Below are 23,931 nucleotides of genomic sequence, written 5' to 3'. Positions count from 1 at the left end.
TTCCTGCCCCCCCACCTTAATACCAGGGACTTTCATCCCTTCCTGCCCCCCCACCTTAATACAGGGCACTTTCACCCCCTTCCTGCCCCCCCACCTTAATACAGGGCACTTTCACCCCCTTCCTGCCCCCCCACCTTAATACCAGGGACTTTCATCCCTTCCTGCCCCCCCACCTTAATACAGGGCACTTTCACCCCCTTCATGCCCCCCCACCTTAATATTGGGGACTTTCATCCCTTCCTGCCCCCCCCCCACCTTAATACCAGGGACTTTCATCCCTTCCTGCCCCCCCCCACCTTAATATTGGGGACTTTCACTCCCTTCCTGCCCCCCACCTTAATCCCCCCCCACCTTAATACTGGGGACTTTCACTCCCTTCCTGCCCCCCCACCTTAATACTGGGGACTTTCACTCCCTTCCTGCCCCCTCACCTTAATACCGGGGACTCTCACTCCCTTCCTGCCCCCCCACCTTAATACTGGGGACTTTCACTCCCTTCCTGCCCCCCCACCTTAATGCCCCCCCACCTTAATACTGGGGACTTTCATCCCTTCCTGCCCCCCACCTTAATACCAGGGACTTTCATCCCTTCCTGCCCCCCCACCTTAATACCAGGGACTTTCATCCCTTCCTGCCCCCCCACCTTAATACAGGGCACTTTCACCCCCTTCCTGCCCCCCCACCTTAATACCAGGCACTTTCACCCCCTTCCTGCCCTCCCATCTTAATACCGGGGACTCTCACTCCCTTCCTGCCCCCCCACCTTAATACCAGGGACTTTCATCCCTTCCTGCCCCCCCCACCTTAATACCAGGGACTTTCATCCCTTCCTGCCCCCCCCCACCTTAATACTGGGGACTTTCACTCCCTTCCTGCCCCCCCACCTTAATCCCCCCCCACCTTAATACTGGGGACTTTCACTCCCTTCCTGCCCCCCCACCTTAATACTGGGGACTTTCACTCCCTTCCTGCCCCCTCACCTTAATACCGGGGACTCTCACTCCCTTCCTGCCCCCCCCACCTTAATACTGGGGACTTTCACTCCCTTCCTGCCCCCCCACCTTAATGCCCCCCCACCTTAATACTGGGGACTTTCATCCCTTCCTGCCCCCCACCTTAATACTGGGGACTCCCACTCCCTTCCTGCCCCCCCACCTTAATACCAGGGACTTTCATCCCTTCCCTTTCATCCCTTAATACCTGCCCCCCACCTTAATACCAGGGACTTTCACCCCCTTCCTGCCCCCCCACCTTAATACCGGGAACTTTCACCCCCTTCCTGCCCTCCCATCTTAATACCGGAGACTCTCATTCCCTTCCTGCCCCCCCACCTTAATACCGGGGACTTTCACCCCTTCCTGCCCCCCACCTTAATACCAGGGACTTTCATCCCTTCCTGCCCCCCCACCTTAATACCAGGGACTTTCATCCCTTCCTGCCCCCCCACCTTAATACAGGGCACTTTCACCCCCTTCCTGCCCCCCCACCTTAATACCGGGCACTTTCACCCCTTCCTGCCCTCCCATCGTAATACAGGGGACTTTCACTCCCTTCCTGCCCCCCACCTTAATACCGGGCACTTTCACCCCCTTCTTGCCCCCCACCTTAATACTGGGCACTTTCACCCCCTTCCTACCCCCACCTTAATACCGGGCACTTTCACCCCCTTCCTGCCCCCACCTTAATACCAGGGACTTTCACTCCCTTCCTGCCCCCCCGCCTTCATAATTGGCACTTTCACCCCCTTCCTGCCCCCCACCTTAATACTTGGCACTTTCACCCCCTTCCTGCTTTCCCCCCCTCCCACCTTAATACCAGGCACTTTCACCCCCTTCCTGTTCCCCCCCACCTTAATACCGGGCACTTTCACCCCCTTCCTGCCCCCCACCTTAATACTGGGCACTTTCACCCCCTTCCTGCCCCCCAACTTAATACTGAGCACTTTCACCCCCTTCCTGCCCCCCCACCTTAATACCGACACTTTCACCCCTTTCCTGCCCCCCACTTTAACATGAGACACTTTCACCCCCTTCCTGCCCCACCACCTTAATACCAGCACTTTCACCCCCTTCCTGCCCCACATCCTTAATACCAGCACTTTCATCCCCTTCCTGCCCCCCCACTTTAACATGAGGCACTTGCACCACCTTCCTGTCCCCCCACTTTAACACGGGGCACTTTCACCCCCTTCCTGCCGCCCACTTTAACACGGGGCACTTTCACCCCCTTCCTGCCCCCCACCTTAATACCAGCACTTTCACCCCCTTCCTGCTTTCCCCCCCTCCCACCTTAATACCAGGCACTTGCACCCCCTTCCTGCCCCCCACCTTAATACCAGGCACTTTCACCCCCTTCCTGCCCCCCCACCTTAATACCGGCACTTTCACCCCCTTCCCACACCCCACCTTAATACGGGCACTTTCACCCCCTTCCTGCCCCCCACCTTAATACTGGGCACTTTCACCCCCTTCCTGCCCCCCAACTTAATACTGGGCACTTTCACCCCCTTCCTGCCCCCCCCACCTTAATACCAGCACTTTCACCCCCTTCCTGCCCCACCACTTTAACATGAGGCACTTGCACCACCTTCCTGCCCCCCACTTTAACACGGGGCACTTTCACCCCCTTCCTGCCCCCCACCTTAATACCAGCACTTTCACCCCCTTCCTGCCCCCCCCACTTTAACACAAGGCACTTTCACCCCCTTCCTGCCCCCCACCTTAATACCAGTCACTTTCTGAAGTTTCCTGATTCTCCACCGTCCCCGCTCGGTGAGAATACTGCTCCGGTACTTGGGGGGCAGTGAACCTTAGTGATATATTCCCCTCTACCTCCGACCACAGCCGGCAGAACCGTCCCTTCTGGTTGGACTGCAAGCCGCAATCCCAACCCTACACTGCTCTCTTACTTCTGGATAGACCCTCACACAGCCTGGCAGCCTGGTGCCCCCAGAATAGGCCAAATTTCTGGCCTAGCTGCCCAGGCCAATATGACACACGTCCACCCAGACCGCCGTCCAGGTGGCACAGAACATAGGTCATCTGATTCCACCCGAATATATAGGCTCTCCCAGCAGGCCAAGGGATTTAAGAAAACCCCCACCCATTGGCTGAGATACCCCATATACTCATAACCTGACCTTGCATTGCCCTTCTCATATCTAATGCCAAGTGCCCGGCCACCTAGTGGTAGAAGAGAAAAGTGCAACAAGGCCAAACTTAGGAAGGAATCAATGGACCTCTATCAATCAAGCAGGATAATTATTCCTGGCAGGTAAATTTGTGAGGAGCTCCCCGACTAAGCTAGAGGGCGCTATATGCGTTCTTGGGAGCAAATATAAAGCCCTTGGTGTATTGTGGTTGTCTCCCCATAGGATGGCGCTCCCAGGCAAAGGTATCTTTTTTTTTTTTTCCTATTTCAAATTTTTCTGAATTACCCCGGAGGCTTTCCTGCTGCTTGATGTTGTACATTTTCCCTCCACATATGAATCAGATGGTCCCCCGAGTGCTTCCCGCAATATCCGGATAAAAGAGGGGGAGGGGAGCATGGAGCAACTGTCTACATTCCCAGGACCCCCTTGGGCTGTCAGTGTGTGTTGGCATGAATGCCAGCAGATGAATGTGCTGCAATGCTAGGCAAGATAGTCCTAATGAACGCAATCTAATGAATGGAAGCTATTAGTACAGGAAGTTCAGGGAAGCGGTGCACAGGAGGATGGAGGATGCCGGTGAATTATTGGACGATCGGTTGCATAGTTGCCAACTGTCCCGAATTTCCCGGGACATTCCCGGGATTAGGACATTTGTCCCGAATTAATTTTGTCCCGGGAAATGTCCCGGGAAATTCGGGTTTGTCCCGGGAAATTGAATTTCCCGTTTTTTTGCCGCTGCTCGCTAGAGGTCGGCGGCCGGCGGAGACAATGTCTCCACTGGCCGCCATTTTTAAGAAGACCAGAAGTTGGTCTACACCTGTGGCGCCACCCACCCCCGCTGCCAGTGTGTGTGTGTCAGTGTAAAGTGCAGTGGGCGGCACCACAGTTAAATGTCTCCGCGCGGCAACGGCATGTCGGGGGGCCAGTCTGTCACTGTGGTTGTCGGGGCGGGGGGCCAGTCGGATGTCGGGGGCCAGTCATGGTATGTGGATGTCGGGGGCCAGTCTGTGAATGTATGTGGGGGCCAGTGGTATGTCGGGGGCCAGTCTGTAGATGTCGGGCCAGTCTGTGAATGTGGGGGCCAGTCTGTGGATGTCAGGGGACAGTCTGTGAATGTGGGGGCCAGTCTGTGGATGTCAGGGGACAGTCTGTGGATGTGGGGACCAGTCTGTGGATGTCGGGGGCCAGTCTGTGGATGTCAGGGGACAGTCTGTGAATGTGGGGGCCAGTCTGTGGATGTCGGGGGTCAGTCTGTGAATGTGGGGGGCCAGTTTGTGAATGTGGGGGCCAGTCTGTGAATGTGGGGGCCAGTCTGTGGATGTCGGGGGCCAGTATGTGAATGTGGGGGCCAGTCTGTGGATGTTGGGGGCCAGTCTGTGAATGTGGGGGCCAGTCTGTGGATGTCAGGGGCCAGTCTGTGAATGTGGGGGCCAGTCTGTGGATGTCGGGGCCAGTCTGTGGATGTGGGGGCCAGTCTATGAATGTGGGGGCCAGTCTGTGGATGTCGGGGGCCAGTCTGTGAATGTGGGGGCCAGTCTGTGGATGTCGGGGGCCAGTCTGTGGATGTCGGGGGCCAATCTGTGAATGTGGGGGCCAGTCTGTGGATGTGGGGGCCAGTCTGTGAATGTGGGGGCCAGTCTGTGGATGTGGGGGCCAGTCTGTGGATGTGGGGGCCAGTCTGTGGATGTTGGGGGCCAGTGGTATGTTGGGGGCCAGTGGTATGTTGGGGGCCAGTCTGGAGATGTGGGGGCCGGTCTGTGCAGGATGTGGGGGGGGGGATGGTCTGTGGATGTCAGAGGGGCATCAGATGTAAGGAGGGGCTCCACTGATGGACACGGATGTGAGGAAGGTACCTCTGATGGGGCACCTGATGTAAGGACAGATTCCGCTTGGGACATCTGATGGCATCTGGTGGCAGGCAACGTGGCTAGTGACGCTCTCAGGGCTCCCACTGATTCTGCATTATGGTGAGTTGAATGATTTCATTTCATATTACAATGTAATAATAGAAATAATGCGCTTCAATCATCCTGACACCATAACAATCATGGCGCCGGGATGATTGAAACGCCAACACCAGGTATTTGGAGTATCTTTATCTGCTGGTTGTCAAACTCTGGAAAACACATATTGCTATTGTGGTGTAGGATCGGGGGCTGCTGTCCCTCCTTTCCCTCTCCCCCCACCTCCTTTCCCTCTCCCTCCCCCCTTCTTTTCCCTCTCCCTCCCCCCCTCCTTTCCCTCTCCATCCCCCTCCTTTCCCTCTCCATGCGCACGCCGCATTTTTACTTTTTCCTACGCCACACCTATAAACGCATGCCCCGCCCCTAATCATACCACGACTCCGCCTACTGCCAAAAAAAGTGTCCCAATTTTTTTTTTTACAATGTTGGCAACTATGCTGTTGGTGTGAAAACAATGCAGCCTTTAGTAGCACTTTATTCACACAAAGCCCGGTTTCTAGGAAATTAGGTAAAAATTGCCCAATCCGGCAGAGATCAGCCCACAGAGGTCTATTTAGGTCAAGGAACTCCAAACTTCGGCCCTCCAGATGTTGAGGAACTACACACCCCATGGGGCATTGTAAAACTCTGCCATCCGCAGCCATGACTGGGCATGATGGGAGTTGTAGTCCCTGAACAACTGGAGGGCCGTAGTTTGGAGGCTCCTGGTTTAGGTCATCCAACTGCCATTTTAGGGATCACCGGGTCGTGAAAGGGTTAAATGCTGCTGTTGTATTGCTGGAGGAAAAGATTTCGGTCTCCACGGCCTGGTCCTTCTCTACAATCTCCACTCATCCTGCAGACAGCGGAGTCATCCCGCCACTTCTCACGCGGTAATAAATCAGCGGCACAGCGAGGGTGACAGGAAGGTAATGGACCGTATCTTCCAGTACTTTCCGTCTAATACTCCCACCAAGACATGCCTTTCACTTCATATGACATCCTAACAGAGAACGAAGCTCCCGTCCCATCCCCCTCTCCTCGGCCACCCAGCTGCCAGCTTTTAGGAAGATCTGCGCCCCTCATCCTCAAATATCGCCCATTTTATTCCTACAATCAGAAGGTCGGGAAGGATCGGCCACCTGTCTGGACGGAGCGAGCGGAGTCACACATTTCCTGATTTACGGCTCTCCTTTGGCGTTTGATGAGCGTTTGTTTGGTTGTGGTGATTGGGTAGAAACGTAGTAAATGGGAACCAATAGCTGCAGCCAGGAAAAGACTTCCAGGCCCCCGGCGGTCCCGCCGCGCCGAGTCGTTGGCCGAGATTTTACAGTCCGTAATGTGAGGAAGCATTGCCTTATCTATCAGCATTACTGGATGTATAACATGCTGGGGGGGGGGGGGATCCCACCTTCTGCTGAAAAACAAACACCTTGCACCCGTAGCGCCCTCCTAGGTGGGTACCGGGATAGTTGGCATGAGTTTTGTTTTTGAAACATTTCGTTGCCACACCGTAGTCATGACTATGGTAAGACTGGTCTGATACCTTTGTACCTACCCTACTATTATATTTACCATCCTAAATAACCAGGCGACACCCTTTTGGAGTAAACTTGGCCGTACCGGTCATTTTATTAACAATAAACCATGAGAGCCGCTTTACACAGGGGCAACACGACTCGCAGCGCAACTTGGACACGACTTGAGTATGAATCACAGCGCGACTTGGGGTAACTTTCAACATGACTTCAAGTTGCCCCCAGACAAGGTGACTTTGGCTGTGGCCAATTACAGAAAGGGGGAGGGGATGAGCGAGCAGCCCCCCCCTTCTGAAAAGTACCAAGCCGCATGCCCTCAACATGGGGGGGTGGGTGCTTTGGGGAAGGGACAAGATTGGCTGGAAGGAGAAGGGATCAGATTGGCCGGGAGGAGATGAGACCAGATTGGCTGTTAGGAGGAGGGACCAGATTAGCTGGGAGGAGAAGGGACCAGATTGGCTGTTAGGAGGAGGGACTGGATTGGCCCGGGAGGAGAAGGGACCGGATTGGCCGGGAGGAGAAGGGACAGGATTGGTTGGTAGGAGAAGGGACCAGATTGGCCGGGAGGAGAAGAGACCAGATTGGCTGGGAGGAGAAGGGACCAGATTAGCCGGGAGGAGAAGGGACAGGATTGGTCGGGAGGAGAAGGGTCCAGATTGGCTGTTAGGAGGAGGGACTGGATTGGCCGGGAGGAGAAGGGACCGGATTGACCAGGAAGAGAAGGGACCGGATTGGCCGGGAGGAGAAGGGACAGGATTGGTCGGTAGGAGAAGGGACCAGATTGGCTGGGAGGAGAATAGACCAGATTGGCCAGGAGGAGAAGAGACCAGATTGGCTGGGAGGAGAAGGGACCAGATTGGCTGGGAGGAGAAGGGACCGGATTGGCCAGGAGGAGAAGGGACCGGATTGGCCGGGAGGAGAAGGGACCAGACTGGCTGTTAGGAGGAGGGACCGGATTGGCCAGGAGGAGAAGGGACCGGATTGACCAGGAGGAGAAGGGACCGGATTGGCCAGGAGGAGAAGGGACAGGATTGGTCGGTAGGAGAAGGGACCAGATTGGCTGGGAGGAGAAGAGACCAGATTGGCCAGGAGGAGAAGAGACCAGATTGGCTGGGAGGAGAAGGGACCAGATTGGCTGGGAGGAGAAGGGACCAGATTAGCCGGGAGGAGAAGGGACAGGATTGGTCGGGAGGAGAAGGGTCCAGATTGGCTGTTAGGAGGAGGGACCGGATTGGCCGGGAGGAGAAGGGACCGGATTGGCCGGGAGGAGAAGGGACCAGATTGGCTGGGAGGAGAAGAGACCAGATTGGCCAGGAGTAGAAGAGACCAGATTGGCTGGGAGGAGAAGGGACCAGATTAGGCAGGAGGAGAAGGGACAGGATTGGTCAGGAGGAGAAGGGTCCAGATTGGCTGGGAGGAGAAGAAACCAGATTGGCCAGGAGAAAAAGGGTCCGGATTGGCTGGGAGGAGAAGGGACTGGATTGGTCGGGAGGAGAAGAGACCAGATTGGCCAGGAGAAGAAGGGACCAGATTGGCTAGGAGGAGATGCTGCCGAAGGTGTCCTGCAGCCTGGATGGGGTAAGGGCGGGGCTGGCGGGCGGGCGAGCGGGCGGGAGATTTGTTTGCCGTCCCCCAAAAATGGAGTACCAGCTGGCACTGGGTGGCTGGAAGGAGGTGGGTTTCCCGGGGCAGACTGAAGTCTGGATTTAGGGGGGAGCTAGAGAGAGTCAGGTGAGGTCAAGGGTAGTTTGTCTGGCATTCCAGTTCAGCGCTCGCCCCTGTACACTCCTTATGGACCAGAACCATTTCTACATATTGCTATTGGCTCAGCAATGACCTTGTTCTTCCATAAAGGTAACAATGTAATACATATATTGTCCTTTTCAGCACAAAAAAGGCTTTTTCTGGCAATTTTTTATTTTTTATTATTTCTATGCACCCTTCAGACAAAAGATAACAAAGTGAGAAGACGTGTTCCCGTCTATAAGAAGCACACTTCGTATTTTATACTCTTTCCTGTATAATGACACCAACAATTTGTCTCTATTACAAAGCACAGCAAAGTTTTTTCTTACAAATGCTTTTTTATTTTTATTTTTATTTAAATGCATCACTGAAAAAAAATTGCTGAAAATAAATAAATGAAAGAAAAAAAAAATAATAAAGCAAAGAAAAAATAGCAATAGAAAAAACAGCAGAAAAAAAAAAAAATCATGAAGAAAAGGGGAAGAAGGAATGAATTAGCCAATGTGGGTTACTAATGGGGTTAAATATGTTTATTTTTAAATTATTTTTATTTAATTTGCTTTAACCGTATAACTGCTTCCCTCCGGGGCCATTGTAACACGACATTTAGACGGGAACTCGATTGTTCTGGAAGGACATCATGTGATGTCTTCCCGCGGACCAATCACAGCAGATCACATGACAATGATTGGCTTCCTTTCAGGCCATCCCTTGTATACAACTGTGTTGCTAGCTGTGATTGGTCATAGTGATCACATGGTACAGACAGGACCAATCAAAGCCTATTCATACCATGTGATTGGCTGTGGCCAATCACAGCTAATCACAACAATACACAGTGTCTACACCAGTGGTCTCCAAACTACGGCCAGATGTGGCCCTTTGCTTGCTTTTTTCACAATTCCTCCCAATGCCACCAACAATGGGGCACAATTCCTCCCAATTCCACCAACGATGGGGCACAATTCCTCACAATGCCACCAATAGGGATGAGCTTCGTGTTCGACTCGAACATTGGCTGTTCGTCCGTTCGGCGAAATCCGAACTCTTGGTCCGTTCGCGTCAAAATTCGTGTGGCGCGCACGGCCCACAATGCACTGCGATGGCGCAGTGCATTGCTGGCTCATGATTGGCCAAGCATGCACTGTGACCCCGCATGCTTGGCCAATCGCAGCGCTAGCAGCGAGGAGAGCCATGATTGGCCACAGGCATCCTGCCTGTGGCCAATCATAGCTCAGGCTGTGTAGTGCACGCCCCACACTATATAAGGCCGCCTTTGAGGCGGCCTCATGTAGTGTGTTGGCATCTGAAGCAGTGGGTGTTCTGTGTACCTTCAACACAGTTACACACCAATCGTTTTTGGCTGATTTCCTATCTTGCTGCTGTGTAGTGGTTGTTGTCTGTGCCCTGACTGCAGTATACACCGCTATATTCACCTCACCTATATAGCTAGTGATCTATCTTTTATAATAGAGCTTGCAGTCAGTAGTGTTAGGAGATAGTGCGTGCTGTCTGCGTGCTCTGTACCCAGTACATACCACTATAATATAGGGCAGGCCCCTACTTTCCCCGGGCCCCACACATCCCTCCGGGCCCTGCACATCCCCTGGGCCCCACCCATCCCCCCCCGGGGCCCCACATGTCCCCCCGTGCCCCACACATTCCTCCGGGCCCCGCACATCTCCCAGGCCCCGCACATCTCCCGGGCCCCACACATTCCTCCAGGCCCGCACATCTCCCGGGCCCCACACATCCCCCCAGGCCCCACACATTCCTCCAGGCCCGCACATCCCTCGGGCCCCACATATCCCCTGGGCCACACACATCCCCCGGGCCCCACATATCCCCTGGACCACAGACATCCCCTGGGCCCCACACATGCACTCGGGCCCCCGCATATCCCCCCGGGTCCTGCACATCCCTCTGGGTCCTGCACATCCCTCTGGGCCCCGCACATTCCCCGGACCCCGCACATCCCTCCGGGCCCCGCACGTCCCTCCGGGCCGGCACATCCCCCGGGCCCCGCACATCCCCCTGGACCCCGCACATCCCCCTGGACCCTGCACATTCCCCCAGGCCCCGCATATCCCCCCAGGCCCTGCACTTCCCCCCAGGCCCCGCACACCCCCCCGGACCCCGGACATCCCCCCGGTCCCCACACATCCCCCCGGACCCCGCACATCCCCCTGGGCCCCACACATCCTCCTGGACCCCGCACATCCCCCGGGCCCCGCACATCCCCCCGGGCCCCGCACATCCCCCCGGGCCCCGCACATCCCCCTGGACCCCGCACATCCCCCCGGACCCCGTACATCCCCCTGGGCCCCACACATCCTTCTGGACCCCGCACACCCCCGGGCCCCGCACATCCCCTCGGACCCCGCACCCCCCCTGGACCCCGCACATCCCCCCGGGCCCCACACATCTCCCCGGACCCCGCACATCCCCCCGGGCCCCACACATCTCCCCGGACCCCGCCCATCCCCCCGGGCCCCACACATCTCCTCGGACCCCGCACATCCCCCCAGACCCCGCACATCCCCCCGGGCCCCGCACATCCCGCCCCGGGCCCCACACATCCCCCCGGACCCCACACATCCCCCCAGACCCCGCACATCCCCCCGGGCCCCACACATCCCCCCGGACCCCGCACATCCCCCCGGGCCCCGCACATCCCCCCCCCCGGGCCCCACACATACTCTCCGCTCCCAGGATCTCCATGATAAAATGTGAACTCTCCATGTTGCCGCCTCCCCATATCTGTCAGGACTGTTATTGTCGGAAGGCGATTGCGATTTTCAGAGGAGACGTTTTCCTGCGCCTGTAATGGGGTGATTATAGATTGTCATTAAATAATTGTTATTCCTTTTCTCACCCACTTTAATGGTTGCCACAGAGACCATCGCACTTCTGAGGTGGCCTCACCAATCGCTCACAAGTGAAGCATTGTTAAATTAAACAGAAAGATACAAAAACAGCATAATTATTATGACTGCGCTCCCGGATTGCGTGCCGTCGCAGCAACGGAGATTGTTTAGTGCATTTACCTTTCCTTCTAATAGACGGAGATGACAAATCCGCCTTAACAAACAGGAAGGAAAAATAAAAATAAAGAAGAGGAAAAAAAAACAAATAAGAAGAAAGAAGTTTTGTTATAAAAACAAAAAAAAACAACAAAAAAACAACAACAAAAAACTGGCAGAGATCTGCCAACTCCTCATTATTCATTAGCAGCAAATGTTCTCTTGGCAATGTGCGGCCTCTTTGTTATTTACGGCACCTTCTTCTGTGCAGAGCCGTCCAACCGAGGGAACAAACAGACCGAGATCAGCAACGGTTACATTATGTGTGTGGTAGGTGGGTAGTGGACACCTACCTTCTCCAGAATGATCATCAGTATGGGGGGTCACCGGGGCACCACATCCCAATATAGAAGGCAAATAAGTTCTGATTCTGAGTACAGGGTAGCTACTGGTGTTTTTTTTTTTTCTTTTTTTTTCTCCACCCCACCACTTACCCCATTGATTGCGGGCTCCTACGGGCAGTGGGCAGCGGCCGGGTTGTGGGCTCCTATAAGTGGGTCGTCGGCTCCTATGAGCGGGTTGCAGACTCCTACGGCAGGGGGTTGTGGGCTCCTATGGGTGGATTGCAGACACCTACAGGCGGTGGGCAGTGGCCGGGTTGTGGGCTCTATGGGCGGGTTGTGGGTTCCCACAGGTGGTGGGTAGCGGTCGGGTTGCAGGCACCTATGGGTGGGTTGCAGTCTCCTACTGGTGGTGGGCAGCAGCCGGGTTGTGGGCTCCTATGAGCGGGTTGTGGACTTCTACGGGCAGTGGGCAACGGCCAGGTTGTGGGCTCCTCTAGGTGGGTTGCCGGCTCCTATTAGCGAGTTTCAGACGCCTACGGCAGGGGGTTGTGGGCTCCTATGGGTGGATTGCAGACACCTACAGGCGGTGGGCAGTGGCCGGGTTGTGGGCTCTATGGGCGGGTTGTGGGTTCCTACAGGTGGTGGGTAGCGGTCGGGTTGCAGGCACCTATGGGTGGGTTGCAGTCTCCTACTGGTGGTGGGCAGCAGCCGGGTTGTGGGCTCCTATGAGCGGGTTGTGGACTTCTACGGGCAGTGGGCAACGGCCAGGTTGTGGGCTCCTATAGGCGGGTTTCCGGCTCCTATTAGCGAGTTTCAGACTCCTACGGCAGGGGGTTGTGGGCTCCTATGGGTGGATTGCAGACACCTACGGGCGGTGGGCATTGGCTGGGTTGTGGGCTCTATGGGCGGGTTGTGGGCCCCTAAGGGTGGTAGGCAGCAGCTGGGTTGTGGGCTTCTATGGGCGGGTTCCTATGGGCAGTGGGCAATGGCCAGGTTGTGGGCTCCTATAGGCGGGTTTCCGGGTCCTATGAGCGGGTTGCAGACTCCTACGGCGGGGGGTTGTGGGCTCCTATGGGTGGATTGCAGACACCTACGGGCGGTGGGCAGTGGCTGGGTTGTGGGCTCTATGGGCGGGTTGTGGGCCCCTAAGGGTGGTAGGCAGCAGCCGGGTTGTGGGCTCCTATGGGCGGGTTGCGGGCTCCTATGGGCAGTGGGCAAAGGCCAGGTTGTGGGCTCCTATAGGTGGGTTTCCGGCTCCTATGAGCGGATTGCAGACTCCTACGGCAGGGGGTTGTGGGCTCCAATGGGTGGATTGCAGACACCTACGGGCGGTGGGCAGTGGCTGGGTTGTGGGCTCTATGGGCGGGTTGTGGGTTCCTACAGGCGGTGGGTAGCGGTCGGGTTGCAGGCACCTATAAGTGGGTTGCAGTCTCCTACTGGTGGTGGGCATCAGCCGGGTTGCGGGATCCTATGAGCGGGTTGTGGACTCCTATGGGCAGTGGGCAACGGCCAGGTTGTGGGCTCCTATGTGCGGGTTGCGGGCTCCTATGGGCGGGTTGCGGGCTCCTACGGGCAGTGGGCAATGGCCAGGTTGTGGGCTCCTATAGGCGGGTTTCCGGATCCTATGAGCGGGTTGCAGACTCCTACGGCAGGGGGTTGTAGGCTCCTATGGGTGGATTGCAGACACCTACGGGCGGTGGGCAGTGGCCAGGTTGTGGGTTCCTACAGGCGGTGGGTAGCGGTCGGGTTGCGGGCAGCTATGGGTGGGTTGCAGTCTTCTACTGATGGTGGGCAGCAGCCGGGTTGCGGGCTCCTATGAGCGGGTTCTGGACTCCTATGGGCAGTGGGCAACGGCCAGGTTGTGGGCTCCTATGGGTGGGTTGCCGGCTCCTATTAGCGAGTTGCAGACTCCTACGGCAGGGGGTTGTGGGCTCCTATGGGTGGATTGCAGACACCTACTGCCAGTGGGCAGTGGCCGGGTTGTGGGCTCTATGGGCGGTTGTGGGCCCCTAAGGGTGGTAGGCAGCAGCCGGGTTGTGGGCTCCTATGAGCGGGTTGCGGGCTCCTATGGGCAGTGGGCAATGGCCAGGTTGTAGGATCCTATAGGCGGGTTTCCGGCTCCTATGAGCGGGTTGCAGACTCCTACGGCAGGGGGTTGTGGGCTCCTATGGGTGGATTGCAGACACGTATGGGCGGTGGGCTGTGGCTGGGTTGTGGGCTCTATGGGCGGGTTGTGGGTTCCTACAGGCGGTGGGTAGCGGTCGGGTTGCAGGCACCTATAGGTGGGTTGCAGTCTCCTACTGGTGGGCAGCAGCCAGGTTGCGGGCTCCTATGAGCGGGTTGTGGACTCCTACGGGCAGTGGGCAACGGCCAGGTTGTGGGCTCCTATGGGTGGGTTGCCGGCTCCTATTAGCGAGTTGCAGACTCCTACGGTGGGGGGTTGAGGGCTCCTATGGGTGGATTGCAGACACCTATGGGCCTCAGGTTTGGAGACGATATCATTTTTGTGTAAACCAATCAATAAACGCTTATTGGGATTTTTTTACCAAAAATATGTAGAAGAATACGTTTCGGCCTAAACTGAGGAAGAAATTTGATTTAAAAAATGATTTTTTTTTTGGATGTTTTATAGCAGAAAGTAAAAAATAAATTGTTGTTTCTTTTTTTCAAAATTGTCGCTTCTTTTTGGTTTATAGCGCAAAAAAATAAAAACCGCAGAGGTGATGAAATACCACCAAAAGAAAGCTCTATTTGTGGGGGGGGGGGGGATAGGGGGGGGGACGTCAATTGCATTTGTGTACAGCCTCGCACGACCGCGCAATTGTCTGTTAAAGTGATGCAGAATATGGCCTGGTCATTAAGGGGGTAAAACCTTCCGGAGATGAAGTGATTAAAAAAAAGATAATTTTTTTTTACAACTTTTGAAAGTAAATGAACATGTTACATCATACATGATGTGATGTCAGGTCCACGGGAAGAGAGCGATTTCTTACAGGTCATCCATGGCTTTGAAGCGTAATAAACCCCAATAGAAACATTTATTATATGGTACATGTGATGGCTGCATTATTTTTCTCTTTAGGCTTTCTTTCTTCTATTTTTATCTGGTGATCCAGCCAGTAAGTCTGTTGTTTGTTGAGACAAACCATTTACCACTGACAGGGGTGCTTACAATGATCAGCTTTTATTTACGAAACTGGAGTTCTGCTTTCATTTGTAAAGGGCGGTACACACGTGGCTCAAATGTCAGCTGATTTCTATTAAACCGCCCCATGTGTACGGCAGCCAGTCTGACAGAATGTACAGCTTCTGTGGGAGGGGCATGGCCGAAAAAAGGGGCTGCCAATCCGAACAGCACTCCCAGCCAATGACGTTCTGGCAGGGGGGTTTGAATTGAACCCAGCAGGGAGGTTGATAACGAAGAGTCATAAAGGGGAATCCATCTCTGACAGGATGTTCTCACAGACACGCCTGATGAAGAACTCCTGATGAAGGCCTGCTGATGAAGACCTCCTGATGAAGGCTTCCTGATGAAGACCTCCTGATGAAGGCTTCCTGATGAAGATTTCCTGATGAAGGCCTCCCGATGAAGATCTCCTGATGAAGACCTCCTGATGAAGGCTTCCTGATGAAGATTTCCCGATGAAGGCCTCCTGATGAAGATCTCCTGATGAAGACTCCTGATGAAGGCTTCCTGATAAAGACCCCTTGATGAAGATTTCCTGATGAAGGCTGCCTGATGAAGACCTCCTGATGAAGGCTTCCTAATGAAGACCTCCTGATGAAGATTTCCCAATGAAGGCCTCCTGATGAAGACTCCTGATGAAGGCTTCCTGATGAAGACTCCTGATGAAGGCTTCCTGATGAAGGTCTCCAGATGAAGGCTGCCTGATGAAGGGTTCCTGATGAAGACCTCTTGATGAAGGCCTCCTGATGAAGACCTCTTGATGAAGGCCTCCTGATGAAGACCTCTTGATGAAGGCCTCCTGATGAAGACCTCTTGATGAAGGTTTTCTGATAAAAACCTCTTGATGAAGGCCTCCTTATGAAGACCTCATAATGAAGGCTTCCTGATGAAGACCTCTTGATGAAGGCACCCTGATGAAGACCTCTTGATGAAGGCACCCTGATGAAGACCTCCTGGAGGGGTGCAAATTCAAAAGTCCTATTACAGAACATCAAAAGCCGTCTGTTACTGAAAGATGACCCGGGTCAGAATCAGTGATTCATGGACTATTTGCTGCCCGTAGTGGATACTACAGCATGCATCATGGAGGATGGGCAGAAGAATATATTAGGAAGGACGATCTCTTAAAGATCCTCATTGGATATAGATGGCTAGATAGGCGGGCAGTGGGTGTTGTGTGGGTGGTGTCTACGTGGCCTTTAAAAGTACCGAGTGGCTGGAGGAACCTTCTCTCTTGCCATTGAGTCCAGCTGAAGATACTGACCACAGAGGACAACCTTACATAAAGAACCATTGATGTCCTTTTGTGTCACATGCTCTGGAATATTTCCTTTTAGTGTTTTATGTTGGTATTTCTACTTTATTTATATTTTATAGCTAATCTTATTATTGTACCATCACCATAAACGTTATCAGAGCTTTGCTGGAGGAGCTCATTCTAGGAATAGAGGAGTTCACACATATTTATAATATCCATAACCACCCCCCCCCCCCCGATATTTATTTCAGTGTTCAGTCCAGTCCGCCATGACACAACGCACGGAAATGCTCCAAGATCGGCAATATAAGGATGTCGGTCCTGACCAATGATCTGCAGCCAAGCATGTAGACAGGAAGTGGATGAAAGAGGCTGGAAGAGATCAGCAGCACAGAGATGAAAAATAACTCGTCAAAAAAAATTGTGACATTAACCACCTCAATACCGGGCACTCCTCCCCCTTCCTGCCCCCCACCCCCTCAATACCGGGCACTCCTCCCCCTTCCTGCCCCCCACCCCCTCAATACCGGGCACTCCTCCCCCTTCCTGCCCCCCACCCCCTCAATACCGGGCACTCCTCCCCCTTCCTGCCCCCCACCCCCTCAATACCGGGCACTTACACCCCCTTCCTGCCCCCCACCCCCTCAATACCAGGCACTTACACCCCCTTCCTGCCCCCCACCCCCTCAATACCGGGCACTTACACCCCCTTCCTGCCCCCCACCCCCCCAATACCGGGCACTTACACCCCCTTCCTGCCCCCCCAATTCCAGGCAATTACACCCCCTTCCTGCCCCCCAATACCGGGCACTTACACCCCCTTCCTGCCCCCCACCCCCCAATACCGAACACTCACACCCCCTTCCTGCCCCCCACCCCCCCAATACCGGGCACTTACACCCCCTTCCTGCCCCCCACCCCCCAATACCGGACACTCACACCCCCTTCCTGCCCCCCACCCCCCCAATACTGGGCACTTACACCCCCTTCCTGCCCCCCACCCCCTCAATACTGGACACTTACACCCCCTTCCTGCCCCCACCCCCCCAATACCAGGCACTTATGCCCCCTTCCTGCCCCCCAATTCTGGGCAATTACACCCCCTTCCTGCCCCCCCAATACCGGGCACTTACACCCCCTTTCTGCCCTCCACCCCCCCAATACCGGGCACTTACACCCCCTTCCTGCCCCCCAATACCAGGCACTTACACCCCCTTCCTGCCCTCCCAACACCAGGCACTTACACCCCCTTCTTTCACCCCCAATACTGGGCACTTACACCCCCTTCCTGCCCTCCACCCCCTCAATACCGGGCACGTAAACCCTCTTCCTGACCCCCACCCCCTCAATACTGGGCACTTATACCCCCTTCCTGTGCCCCACCCCCCAATACCGGGCACTTACACCCCCTTCCTGCCCCCACCCCCTCAATACCGGGCACTTACACCCCCTTCCTGGCCCCATCCCCCAATACCGGGCACTTATACCCCCTTCCTGCCCCCCCAATTCCAGGCAATTACACCCCCTTCCTGCCCCCCCAATACTGGGCACTTACACCCCCTTTCTGCCCCCCACCCCCCAATACTGGGCACTTACACCCCCTTCCTGCCCCCCACCCCCTCAATACTGGGCACTTACACCCCCTTCCTGCCCCCACCCCCCCAATACCAGGCACTTATACCCCCTTCCTGCCCCCCCAATTCCGGGCAATTACACCCCCTTCCTGCCCCCCAAATACCGGGCACTTACACCCCCTTCCTGCCCCCCACCCCCCCAATACCGGGCACTTACACCCCCTTCCTGCCCCCCAATTCCCGGGCACTTACACCCCCTTCCTGCCCTCCAATACCGTGCACTTACACCCCCTTCCTGCCCTCCAAACACCAGGCACTTGCACCCCCTTCCTGCCCCTCCAATACCGGGCACTTACACCCCCTTCTTTCACCCCCAATACTGGGCACTTACACCCACTTCCTGCCCTCCACCCCCTCAATACCGGGCACTTACACCCTCTTCCTGACCCCCACCCCCTCAATACTGGGCACTTATACCCCCTTCCTGTGCCCCACCCCCAATACGGGGCACTTACACCCCCTTCCTGCCCCCCCAATACCGGGCACTTACACCCCCTTCCTGCCCTCCCAATACCAGGCACTTACACCCCCTTCCTGCCCACCCAATACCAGGCACTTACACCCCCTTCCTGGCCCCCCCAATACCGGGCACTTACACCCCCTTCTTTCCCCCCAATACTGGGCACTTACACCCACTTCCTGCCCTCCACCCTCTCAAAACCGGGCACTTACACCCTCTTCCTGACCCTCACCCCCTCAATACTGGGCACTTATACCCCCTTCCTGCCCCCCCAATACCGGACACTTACACCCCCTTCCTGCCCCCCACCCCCCCAATACTGGGCACTTACACCCCCTTCCTGCCCCCCGCCCCCTCAATACCGGGCACTTACACCCCCTTCCTGCCCACACCCCCCCAATACCGGGCACTTATACCCCCTTCCTGCCCCCACCCCCTCAATACTGGGCACTTAAACCCCCTTTCTGCCCCCCACCCCCTCAATACCGGGCACTTACACCCCCTTCCTGCCCCCTAGCCCCCAATACCAGGCACTTACACCCCCATACTGCCGCCCACCCCCTCAATACCGGGCACTTACACCCCTTTCCTGCCCCCCACTCCCTCAATACCGGGCACTTACACCCCCTTCCTGCCCCCTATCCCCTCAATACCGGGCACTTACACTCCCTTCCTGCCCCCCTGCCCAGGCCATTTTTCAGCTTTCAGCGCTCTCACACTTTGAATGACAATTATGGGGTCATTACACTGTAATCATGTAATCATTTTATCATTTTCTTCACACAAATAGAGCTTTTTTTGGTGATATTTACTCACTCCTGTTTTTTATTTTTTACATAAAAAAAAAGTCTGAATTTTTTTTTTTAAGTTTTTATTTCTGTCAGTAAATTTTGTAAATAGGCAATTTTTCTCCTTCACTTATGGGCACTGATGAGGTGGCACTTATGGGCACTGATATTTGGCACTGATAGGCTGCACTGATGGCAGGTGGCACTGAAGGGCGCTAATAGGTGGCACTGATTGCTTGCACTGATGGGCACTGATTGCTTGCACTGATGGGCACTGATTGCTTGCACTGGTGGACACTGATGGGCATTGATGGGCAACACTGACTGGCATCACTAATGGGCACTGATTGATGACACTGGTGGGCACTGATTATCCTGGCGCTTTATTGTCTTGCTTCTTACTGCGTTCTCTTGGATGTGCTAATACTGCCGAAATGCCGGATTTCCATATAAAAAAACAAACAAGCTACATTCGGCTTCTCCTGTACATGTTTGTCCGCTCTACATTTCCAGGTTGGTACGGAATATACCTTCAAAGCGCAACCCTGGCAGAGCTTCATTCAGTCAATTCCTCGGAGGGTTGTGTTCGGCTCTCTCATTGTGTAGAAGAATTTCATGCATACATTAGATGAATAATGTTGCCGGTGGCTGGGAGCTGAAAGGAACATAAAAACTGGAAGTTATTTCATCAAACTCGATTCAGCCAGAACAATGCGTCACCCCCACTTGTTGAGGCTGCGATAGGAGAACACAGAGCCAAACATGGCGCATTGTATAGAGAAAGCGCGCCGCCGCACACTGCCCGTCACACACGACAAATGTTTATTAGCTGCAGAGCGTGGATTTTTTCTTATATCAAACACTCAACAGCTGTACAGTATCTCAAAAAAGTCAGTACACCCCTAAGTGAAAATGTCCAAATTGGGCGAAAAGTGTCAATAATTTGTGTTGCCACCGTTATTTTCCAGCACTGCCTTCACCCTCTTGGGCATGGAGGTCACCAGAGCTTCACAGGTCACCACTGGAGTCCTCTTCCCCTCCCCCATGATGACATCACGGAGCTGGTGGATGTTGGAGACCTTGCGCTCCTCCACCTTTCGTTTGAGGATGTCCCACAGATGATCAATAGGGTTTAGGTCTGGAGACATGCTTGGCCAGTCCATCCCCTTTACCCTCAGCTTCTTTAGCAAGGCAGTGGTGGTCGTCTTGGTGGTGTGTTTGGGGTGGTTATCATGTTGGAATACTGCCCTGCGGTCCAGTCTCTGAAGGTAGGGGATCATGCTCTGCTTCAGTATGTCACGGTACATGTTGGCATTCATGGTCCCCTCAATGATCTGTAGCCCTAGGGTTGCCACCTGTCCAGGATTCACCCGGACAGTTCGGGTTTGGAATCATGTGTCCGCGTTTCAGACTGTCTGCAACCCGGACACATTATTTAGACTGGTTTATGGCTTCCCAGTAGGGTTGCTGGCTGCAGTTGTCTAAGCTGAGAGTATCTGTTACTCTCTTTCACACTCCCCAAAGCCAACACTAACAACCGCCCCCCCCAAACACATACAGACGGGAGAGGAGAGAGGGCTCGATCTGCACCCCCCCCCCCACCCCTACCCCTCTTTGTCTACCCACACTCCAATCCCTGGCACTGTGCCTCAGAAAAGGGAAATTTGGGACAGAAATTTGAAGTCCAGCAGCCTCAGATCCAACTGGATGAGAGATGCTGACTGTCAAGAGGTGAGTGAGCTCACCATCCATCTCTCCATCCATCCATCTGTGACTGAAGTCTCCCCCCCTTCACTCTCTTGCCTCTGAGTAAGTACATAAATGCAAATCAAGGTTCTTAGAGCACCCCTTATATCAGAGTTCTCCCTTACAATAGAGTCTGGAGAGTCCCCCCTTACAGTGAAAGGGAACTCTGCAAGTTCAGATGTAAAGGGGGAACTCTGTGGACTCTGGTGTAAAGGGGAACTCTTGTTATTAACTTCATATGATTAGAAATATTATTTAGTAGCAAAATATATGTATAGTTTATAGTATAAAAAAAGATTGCTGTGCGCCGCTAAAGTGTTCGGGTTTGACTTGAAGAAAAGGTGGCGACCCTATGTAGTCCTCCAGTGCCGGCAGCACTCATGCAGCCCCAGACCATGACACCCCCACCACCATGCCTGACTGTAGACAAGACACACTGTTATACAAGCCATTAAGAGCTAAACCTTGTCACTTTTTCAAGGCCAATTTGCAAGCTTTTGGCTAAAAATGGGGGTAGAGCTACCCCTGTAAAGGGTTCTGGGTTCAACTGGTTCTCCCACCAAACAGTAAAGAGACCAGGGGTCAAGTCCTGGGGAAAAAAGTACGGGAACTCCCACCCAAGATCCACTCCCCCACCAAAAAAATAAAAAAATGATACGCTCATATGCACGAACGCTTCAAAAGTGGTATTTTTCATCCAATTTTCATATTGTGTGTATGAAGATTAACTGCTAGTACATAAAAAAAAAACAATCCTCAATAAACATAAATCCGGTAATTCTCTGAATAATCAGCATTCATTCATTGTGCTTCCATGTCATGTGAACATCATGTTCTGATCTTTATTGGGGAATTTTATTTTGTATATAGAGTGTTTATGTGGTGAGTTTACACTTTTCATTGAACAGAGTTTGGATAACACAGGGTTAAACGGAAAGGTGATAAATGAAGTGCACATTATCTGGACAGAATGTTGGGGAGATAGTGATGTGTTCCTGCTTAGGAGATGTATGTTAGCTTGGGGGGGGGGGGGCTGCAAACTCTGCAGGGGCTCCAACACACACTCGCTGCTATTCCAACCCTTCACATATTTCCACATAAACTTCCCTCCTGGCAGTAACCTTTGCCAGGTATTGTGCCCAGCTTACCACCCCAAACTGATGTTCCTCCCTCAGCTCACCTCTCTCCCTGCATGTCCTGTGAGCAGAATAGCTGTGCTCCTCCTCTGGGTTCTCTCATCATATGGCACTGAAGATAGAGGAGGGGGGATTCAGTGGGACACACAGAGCAAGTATGCAGGAGACTGGGGGGGGGGAGATGAGGAGACAGAAAATCAGGAGGGGCCGGCGGGAAAGAGCGCATCACAAGAGTTCTGACTAAATACAATCTCTTAGCAGCAGGGACCTGATCTACTCATCAGCTAGCTGTGATTGACAGGTAGATCGAAGCGGAAGCTGTCATGGGGCCCCCTACTGTCAATGCCTGACTGGTCAGGTGTGCGGCACTTACTATTGCAAGCTGTGTCGGCAGCTGCTGGTGTAGCATCTGCCATACAGCTCGCATACTTCAAAGTCTTGCAGCACACGGCTGCTAACGGGAACTAAGTTCCTGTTGTGGAAAAAGTACAGGAACTCCGTTCCCATGCGTTCCCGCAGGACTTGAGCCCTGAAAGAGACCACCATCCAAAACGAGCTATCTTTCTTAGCAGTCTCAAAACCTCACAGCTAGGGAACAATGAGGCAAGTCTCTTTGGCACTTGGTTACCCTACACCACTACACACCTATTGGTACCCAGTGCAACTTCAGGAACAGTACGGGACACTCTTCACAAAGCTCACAGTCCAGGACATGCTGAGGATGGGGTATGATCATATCTGAGACTGGTACTTAATGTATATCCCAGAAGCACACAGTCACCAGGAATTAGTATAGGGTCATTACTCTCAAGTCCCCAGGGCTGCTTTCATCGTCTTGCTTCCTCTGGACACCTAAGAGTAAGTGAGAAAAATTCTTCTCAAGACCAGATCCCTATGGTGATGTCAGTTCCAGGTCCCTTCCAGGTCTCCAGCCTCAAGACCTCAGAGAGCAGCAGCACAATTCAAGGCTTGCCTCGGAGGGGTAACAGGAACTAAGGCGGGGAACTTCTCCTTGCTGGGGAGACAATCTCTCCAGGGTTTCAGACCATTTATCAGCTTCCTAGCCACCACCTGGGCACACCTCCCTAGGGATTGGCTAGACTCTGATCAATATTCAGGATGGCCATTTGAATTATCCCTCCCCAAGGTCTAGAAACATATTCTAGAGACAGGGGGAAGCAATCAGACCCCCAGCCTGTGAAACTGTGAACAGTCCAGACCAAACGATCACTGCTCCTTTGATTACAGAAGAAGCCAAAAACTAAATTGACCAAGCAGCCTAACTAGGAGGGTGCTACATGGGCATGGGTAGCAGGACAACACCATGGGGGATGTGTACCAATGCGAAAAGAAATGTAGAAAAATAACATTCAACAGGGAGTACCCGTCATGTACCTGACAATGTCAAACGTACAGGGTACCTACCCTGTCAAATGTGTTTTAGCCACTGCCATTGGGGAGATTTCCCTTGACTTTGTGTCCCATAGCCAAACAGGAATGATCCAATTGTATTAAAAACAATTCATATCATACAAAGTATCACAAAATATACATACAATATGCACATCCCCAAACTATCTATCCCTTCCTAGCAAGTAATCATGGACAATGTATGTGATAGGTATACCCTAAACAGTTACTTAACTTGGTTCTTCCTGGTGATGGAGTCTTCTTTCTTTTTATTCAGGATCTCAACAGACTGCGCTTTGCTTCTTGGAGTCTTGCAAAACAACTACCGCTGCTTCCTTTGTTAATCACATGGATGTGTTCCAGTCTGTTTTTCCCTCCCCCTACTTCCTGTAGCATCACTTCCTGTTCTGAGCTCATGAATCGGTCCAACAAGTTCATTAGCATATGAACAGTGGAAGTCAAGTTTCTAAAAACAATGCATGTAACCTGTCACAGATCAGCTGCGGAGCTGATCAGTGTCTCACCTTTACTGCTGTAGGTCGGCTGGCACCTGTTGTTCCACTAGCT

Source organism: Lithobates pipiens, unplaced genomic scaffold, assembly GCF_037356315.1.
Source record: "Lithobates pipiens isolate NorthernLeopardFrog02 unplaced genomic scaffold, aLitPip1_a1.2 Scaffold_162, whole genome shotgun sequence".
NCBI classification, from domain to species: domain Eukaryota; kingdom Metazoa; phylum Chordata; class Amphibia; order Anura; family Ranidae; genus Lithobates; species Lithobates pipiens.
This window is presented reverse-complemented; position numbering follows the sequence as displayed.